The following is an 8,832-nucleotide window of genomic DNA, read 5'->3' on the forward strand; positions in this document are numbered from 1 at the left end:
ACCCAATCTACATTTCCAGGTGAATTGATTTAAGTTCTTGCAGTGATTTTGAACTGTGTAACAAGAGAGTGTGCACATGAAAACATTTAGTACAGCAGCTGAAAAATAGAAAGAGCTCAATGCATTCTTTAGAATTTCCCTGTTGAATAAATTTGTACAGATTTTTCTGTTTACTTGCCACAAACTTAGTAAAGCACATGGAAAGTGTCCTGTAAAGACATACTGAGTTTTCATAATTCTTAGAACTGTAGAGAGCTGTAAAGAACTTGGAGGGTCCTTTCATTGTATAGGTGAGGCAGTTGAGGACTAGAGCAGTAAAGTGACCATCCAGTTTCACTTGTTACTGATGAAACCAGGACCAGAAGTCTAATCTTCTTACTCCGTATCCAGTGTTCTCTTATTTAACACATGTCAAGTGATGACTTAAATTGATAAAGAATTGTAATTGATCAGAAAAAACACTGTTTTTATAATATAGGCTTTAATTCCCCAACTGACCCTTTTATGTATTATTAGAGTATGAATGTCTTTCACGCATGCAAAAAATGTAACGAATAAGTTCTGGATATTTTAAAGGAAACAGTGTGATTTGACAAGAAAACAAGAGTTTTTACTCTTGCCATGCATTTCACGGGTTGATAATTTTAACCTCTTTTATAGGAAGCAGAGTATAAGAAAAGGAATACAGATTGGGAGAAAACTGGATTTCTTGTCCTGAATTTATCACATTTTAGCTGTTAGACTTTGGAAAGATTACTTAACTTTTTTGAGTCTCAGCAACTTCAGTTTGAAAGTGGATATATTTACCTCTTGGTTTTGGCAAGAAGATTATGTGACAGCATTTTGTAACCTGCAAAGCATCACATAATGCAAGGTGTTATTACATGGTAGAACCTAGTAGTTGAGAATGACTCTTGAGCTACACCATCTGTTTTGTGGTGGTGTTTTGCCACTTATTGGCCAGTAGCTTCCCTAGGCCCCAGCTTCCTCATCTATAAAATGGATATAATAATAACACTTACCTCAGATTTCGTGGAGATCAAATTGGTTAATTTACATGAAGCTAACATAGTACGACAATATTTTATTTTTTAACATAATTTTATATATCAGCTTTATGTGTAAGAGCCAAAACAACTTGAAATAACCCAAATGTTTTTCAATAGATACATAAAATAAATTGTGGTATATCCATACAGTAGAATACTGCTCTGCAAAACAGGAAAAGAAACTATTGATGATGATTTGATTGGTGATTGACACGATTGAAAATGATAATGATCAATATTGATATTGAGATCTTTTGAGGCACCTGGGTGGCGCTGGGCATTGAGTCTGCTTTAGATTCTCTCTCTCCCTCTCCCTCTCCTCCTCCCCTCCACGTCTCTCTCTCTCTCCCCCCTTCTCTAAAAACAACAACAGCAAAGACCACCTCTCTTTCCCCAGTTTATTGAGAAATAATTGACATATGTCACTGTATAAGCTTAAGTTGTACAGCATGAAGTTTGATTTATACATATTGTAATGACTACAATAGATTTAACTTCTATCATCTCATATAGATACAATAAAAACAAAAAATTAATTTTCCTTGTGATGAGAACTCTTTGGATCTACTCTTTTAACAATTTTCCTATTTACCATATAGCAGTGTTAACTATAGTCATCATGTACTTCATCTTATAACTGAAAGTTTATATCTGGGAGCACCTTCCTCCAGTTCTCCCTCCTCTCATCCAGTGCCACTATATTTTCAACACTATTGGTAATGACCTCAAAATGTTTTTACATTATAAAAATCAGTATTTTTAATTGACTAATAATGTGCTATCATAAGGGTAGTTATTAATAAAGGAAAATATTAAATATTCTAAAATGGCTTATCTATTAGAATATATTGGTAAAAATTAAGCAAAGAGGAATTTCCTTGAATAAATTCATACAGAGCGACTTGAGGATGAACATGGATATTTAAAAATCAGACTAATAACTATCCTTACATAGAATTCTTCTCATTTCTTGGCTTAAGTGACTGTTATAACCTTATTTGTCTTAATGATAATTCCTCATTTTATTCTTAGCTCTTCACTATGTCCCAGAATTATAGAGGAAAAACATTTGACAGATTTTGGCCTGAGTCCAGTGTTCAGAGAGAGCAATTAAACATGTGAAGGTTAGTAAAGTAGTTTGTACTTAGCATCTGAAAAAGAAGGAAATGAGAATCAATAAGCAACAGGTAAATAGGATTTAAACCAGTAAGATTTTTGCAGAAAAAATCCCTCTCCTAGAGCCTTCAGAGAGAGAGAGAGAGAGAGTATTGCTCTGATACCTTGATTTTAAACTTCTAGTCTTCAGAAGAGTGAGAGAATATATTTCTATTCTTTTAAATTACCTGACTTGTCTTAATTTGCAATGGCAGCCCTAGGAAATTAATACAGCTCTCCTACTACTCTCCTTTCCTCCAGTTTTACCCCTTGGAGTGGGTGAGAATCTGCGTTACCTAAAATGGAACTTCCCCAAATACAAATTTCTTCATGGGACTCTTCTACTTCAACATTTGGTTGGAGACTTCAGAGTAAACTATAATATCCTTAGCATGGCATTGCTATGCTATAAGGACCTTCATAATAAGTCTTATGCAAACGTCTCCAGTTGCAACACTTTCCACTCCCATGCAATCATTCTAAAGCCTAGCCGTTCCTAAAATTATTAGCAATTTATCACATACTCTCAACTGCTATCAGTTTTAAGACACAGCTCAGGAATCCCCTGTGGATTTTCTTTGATCATTTACGATTGGCCAAAATCTTTATATTATTCTTGTGGAATATTTTATATTGCACTTTAGTTTTTAATTACTTCTTTGTCTCCTATACCAGAAACTAGACTTTTGGGCATCTGCTATTCTTGAATATAGTATGAGTTCTATAAATAATTTTTGTTTGAAGGCGCATAAATAGATGGGTGGGATTCCTTGGGAAATGGAGCATAGGCTGGCTTGGCTGAGGAATCAAAAAGTCTTCCTTGGGACATATCTTTCCAGATTGTCTCTTTATTCTTTTCTGTGAGATAAAATTAGTGCATAAATCCTGCCCCCTCCAATTTTCTGTCTCTAAGGGACTTCAGCTTATTCCTGTTTCTTGCAGAAATTCGTTTCCCTTTTAAAACTTTTTAAAATGTTGGAACAAATGTTCTTTTCTAACAGGTATGCAGTGATTTCTTCATAATGCTTGGGAGTTAGCTAAGCAGAGTGGTCATTCTCCTCCAACTAGAATACAAGCCCTGTGGGATTTTACTTTTGCATTGATGTATGCCCAGCGCATACAACTGCACCTGGCATAGAGGGTATACTCAATAAGTATTTGTGGAGTGATAACTTTGTTCATAAGAGTGTTTTGACTTTATTAATGATATTGACTTGTTAAATTTTTTTTAAGAGAAATTTGATTTTTTGGGTAATATTTTAGGCTTCTTATAGTCTGCTTTTTCCACATTTAATAACTTTTGAAGGGTTTTTAAGCCTTGTTTAGGACTGTTTTTAATTAAATAGAGACACACACCAGCATGTCATTTTGTAGACTATTGTTTGAAGTAGATTTACTCTCTTAGTTGATAAAGTATTTTAAATCGTAACAGACATATTATGTTACTTTAGAAAGTGAAATTTGTTTTTCAGTCATTTTTTCTTTTGTTCCTCATGTATGGATGTACATCTGTGTATATACATACCTTTCTGTGTGTATTTGTGTGCGTGTGTGTATGCGTGTATGTGTTAGGAAGGGAGAGACTAGTTAAAGGAGACGTCAGATGTAGCAATAATTATTTCATAGTTAACACACATTTTTGCTAAGTCATGCTGTTACTTTGCCTTTGCTATATTTAAATTCAGGAACAATCATACCAACCTGGTCAGCACCTAAAGTTCAATGAATAAATGATTGTAAAAGTTCTTCACAGAAACAAGTATGAATCATGGAGAATATCTCTCATTTTTAAATTACTTAATTCATTCACTTTTTATATGTTCTGCTTGAAACTAATTCATATCATTTTACTCAGCCCATGTGCTATGTATCTAAATTAGATAAGTAGCATTTTCTTAAAAATAACATGTAACCGTAAACAAGTTATCAGTAAAACTCAGCGCCTACAATGCTAGTAATTCACTTAGTTTGTTCATAAAATGCATAAGGTCTTTAAGTTTATGTGTAAAGTATCAGAGACTTGAGAGATGGACAATTCCCCATGATATGTATCATTTCTTGTCCTGTCTTGGTCAGACAAAATAAATGGCAGAAATTCCAGGAATAAAGTCACTTATCAAAAATTTTTCCCTTGTTGCTTCCTTAGGATTCTGTCTTCCAATATCATCATCCCAGTCATGTAGATCATATGTCACTTCTTTAAAGGCGGAGTGACTGGAGATAGCCAAAGACTATATTTTGCTTCATCCATCCATCCATCCATCCATCCATCCATCCATCCATTCATCTTACTTGGTTATTAGTTAACTGCTAATATTTATTAGGTACATGTTATATGCAGGCATGTACTAGAGGCTTCACTACCTTTATCTCATTTAATCTTTATAAAAAGTTAGTACCCATCCATTTTACAGATGAGGAAACTGAAGCTTAGAGTGGTCTAGTAATTTGTCTCAGATCCTAGGCTGTAAGCACTTGAGCTGCAATCAGGTTCAGGTATGTCTAACTGCAGACACCACACATGAAGAAGGAGACCAGTAGTAGTTTGATTGGATCGACTTGTCTCAAATGTTTTTGAATTGGAGGTTCATCATTGGAGGGGATGGAGAAAAGGTCATTTTCATTATGCCTTTATATTAATTAGAAAAAGGCACTTCTTCCTCCAAGCCAGAGCATGCAGGTCAGAGAGTAGAGCATGTACATTTAATTCTAGCCCCTATTTACTTCCTTACTAGGTGTTCTTTTGCAGGGAGTAACCTGTGCAACCATTTGTGGTGGCCCTGACTAGAAGCATTTACCATGGAGTGTTGAGAGGTGTGCATATAGGGAGACACAGCAGAAGACTTCCCTTGCAACTGACTCCTCCCCAGTCCTTGTACTCTCACCTCCAACTCCTTTGTTTCATTTATAGACAGAGATAAAAAGTATAATATTATAAATGTATACTTAAATGTATAATATTATAAATGTATAGTTAAAAATTAGCTAATTTTCCCCATGAGGCAAGCAAGGGACCTGCATTGTTCAAAATTCTTGGCTAGGCTTGCAGTCAGGCTGCAAACCATCTTACTTATCTATATTTTCAGCATGTGTTCTGCTATGCATGGCATTTTCAAGTACATGGTACTTTACACCAAACAGTTAAGAAAATTCTAAGAAATGGTAAATGGGAAAATCATCTAAAAATTAAAATATAATAAGACATAGCAGATTAAAAAATAACATGTAAGATAAATATACCATGTTGTATCCCAAGTTAAACATTGGAATAAAACAGTAAAAATAAAGTTGATTTTTTTTTTTTTTGTCACATGGGCTTATGGGGAGATAATGTTCAAGGGAGTTGAGAATATTGGCAAGTGATTGTTGAGGAACTGAAATATTGAAGCTCACCTTGAGAGGAAAATGATGAAATGAGGAGGGGTTGGTTCCTTGGAATGAAGTGGAAGGGTGGTGGGACTGGAGGGCTCAGAAAGTTAGGAGGAGTACCTACAGCAGGTAGCTAGCAGGAGTGAAGGTTGTGGTGCCAAAGCAGGATGCTTTAATTTAGTCCTTGGAAGTGCCTATTTAGAGTCCAAGGAGGCTGTGAGTGAGCTGGATATGCGGGCCCCTCGCAATGAGAAGACCAAGGAGAGAGGTCAAGGTGTTGGGTAGTTCATATGGATGTTAATATTCCCCAGAATGACATCAGATCTTTAGGTGGAAAAATGTAACAAGATAGGTGCTAATGTCTTCCAAGAGTGATGGCGATGTGGAGGGTATTGCCAGAGAGGGAAAGCCTCAAAGAGGCAGATACTTGCTACACACATTGGAAGGAGGTATAGAGGTCTGGGGGTGGCACTGGGAAGTAAGGTGACACTGTCCCTTATTGTGAAGCCACAGGGAATGTGGTGTCTGATGAGAAAAGCCAGTTTCAGTATGGGGAGGCAGGAGATGAAATGTTGTCAAGAAACTGAAGACGTAAGACACTCTGTTTATGATTCCATGGATGTTCCAGAGAACACAGCGGGGAGATCTGAGGGGAAGAATCTGTGGGTGTGGGATCCCAGAGCACTGTGGGGATTAATGAGGGAAAGATGTGAGATGTGAAGGTTTTTACCGCTCCTAATTTCCCACCAAATGTTCCCAGCTGTCTGTAATGTCTGATGAGAGCAGAGAAGGATCGGGTCTCTCTGGAGGGGTCAGCTGCTCCTGAGGTGAACCACTTGTACCGGGAACTCTTGGTACAGATAATCAAGCTGGTCCCGGGACCTTTGCTGCTCTTATATCCAGGAATTAAAATGTTTCGAGTTTTGCCTTAAGGATTTGTACTTCTTACTGGAAGGTGTCCTGGGAGATAAAGCAAAGTGCATGCAAACAAACTAGCTAATTCCAGGCCCCTTGACTTGTAAGACTGAATTTCAACTATGTGTAGTATTTCGAAAGGAGAGTTCACTTTTCAGGTTAATCGTGGACTAGAGATAAACCCCCCTGAATGGAAAATGGCACATGGACATTCAGAGGGCAGTAATTCCCTTATGTGGGCACTTCTATCCCCAGGGACGGAGGAACATGAATAAGTGAGAGACGATCTGAGAGAGAGGGGTAGAGTGGAGAGCTGGATGATATTTAGAGGAGCAGAGAGTGAGCACTTCTAGCTGTGAGAGGAATAAGTGTAAGTGGATAAGTAAAAGTGTTTGCCTTGGAGTTTCTTCCTGAGTTGTCTGAATTGAGGATGACTTGGGGGAGGGGTTGTGCAGCCAGTCGGGTTGATCCGATGTAGACCAAGTGGGAATAAAAGCTGTTCTGAAACACTAGTATCTTACCCACAAATAACTTTTGTAGCTCTGAGACCGTAGGAGATGAGAGATGTGGGCATTCAGTCATGAATTCACCAAGTGAGTCCTGGTTCACCAGGTAGAGTAAGGGGCACAGGGACTGCATCAGAAGGGTATGTATAGTACCACTCAGGAGTGAAATTTCATGGGATGCCTGGGAATATTGAGAAAGAAAACAGAAGTTGCACTGGGAATATAAATCAAGTAAAATAGTTGACAGCCAGATTGTGAGGCTAGTCTAGGGGTCTGAACTTCATGCCTATGCTTTGTAAAGAAGATACTAGGTGACATAACAGCATAGTTGCTTATAAATGAATGGAGTTGGCAGGACTCTGGGCTCTGGAAACAAGCAAGGCACAGAACACCTTCCCAATATTCTCAAGCAATGATTTAGTCACCTGTATGTTCAAAAAACCCAGAGAGCTTCTTATACAAATTGCCTATTCTGATGAAATCCGGGGACATCCCTATAGTCTCAAGCCGCTTCTGCTATCAAGAGAAACAACAGTGTTGTTATGGACATTTGAGAATCTGTCAAGGTTTTTTCTGGGTAGTTTAGCAATTCAACAGGGAAGGATAAATAAAACATTGCCATCTCAGGGCAAGGAAGAGATTATAGATAAGGTAAAACTTTTACAAAGCAGATTTGAAAAGGAAGATTATATCAGAAAATAATTTTAACTCTTTACTAGGCAAAATATGGAGAGAATTTTAAAAGAATGGAAATAAGAACGGGTTTAGAAGTTAGGAATGTGAACATTTTCCCTCAAAAATTTGAAGAAAGACCCAATATTTTTAAAATATTGTCCTTAACACTGATTACAATCTTTTAAAATAGATGGACTGTGTCCTAATGATTTCCGCAGTAACCAAGAGCAGTTATCATTGATCAATATTTACTAGTTGAACTTAATTGAATTAGAAAAAAAGCATAGTGACAAATTCAGTTGGATAAAGCAGACCACATAGTGTTGTGTCTAGTATTACAGAGATACCCAAACACGTAAGACACAGTCTGAAGGAAATCCATTATTAGGTTCCTATGCTAAAATTGTATTTCTTTGTTCTTATGTGTTTGTGATGTTACCGTATGCTCTTAGGACTTGCCAAAAGAGAAGAACTCAGGCTGAAATGCTTTTGGTAGCTTTGATACTGATTGTAAGGTTTTCATATTATTCATGGTAAAGGCCAGTGGGAGATGGGAGCCAAGCAGACAGAAGAAAAGGTAGAACCCAGTTAAAGTAATAAATTCAGCATTATTTACAAATTTTCTATTTAGAATATGAGAAATAAGGATGGTCCAGACCCATAAAAACCAACTGGGATTTTACCTTTCTTAATCTTTTCAAGTTGACCTCTTAGGAGGTAAAAGAATACTCAACAAATGTTAAGGAAAGGACAATTTGATCCCTGAATACACTTACATAGTATGAGACAAGAATTTGCAGGGTGCCTGGGTGGTTCAGTTGGTTGAGCATCAGACTCTTGGTTTCAGCTCAGGTCATGATCTCATAATTGTGAGCTTGAGCCCCGCGTGGGGCTCTGCGCTTAGCGGGGAGTCTGTGAGGGATTCTCTCCCTTTCCCTCTGCCTTTTACCCTGCTCATGTTCTCTCTCTCTCTCTCAAATAAATAAATAAATCTTAAAAAGAATTTGCTTAAAATAATTATCTACCTGTCTATTTATTTTTGGATTTCAGGTGTATAGTGCATAATCACAGTCCTCAATTCATGTCATAGTATCTACATTGGTATGTGCGAGTCCTCTCTTTTATTTTGTTTATTTATTTTGTTCTCTTTTATGCCAATTCCC

Source organism: Ursus maritimus, unplaced genomic scaffold (genome assembly GCF_017311325.1).
Source record: "Ursus maritimus isolate PB19 unplaced genomic scaffold, ASM1731132v1 scaffold_20, whole genome shotgun sequence".
In the NCBI taxonomy this organism is placed as follows: Eukaryota; Metazoa; Chordata; class Mammalia; order Carnivora; family Ursidae; genus Ursus; species Ursus maritimus.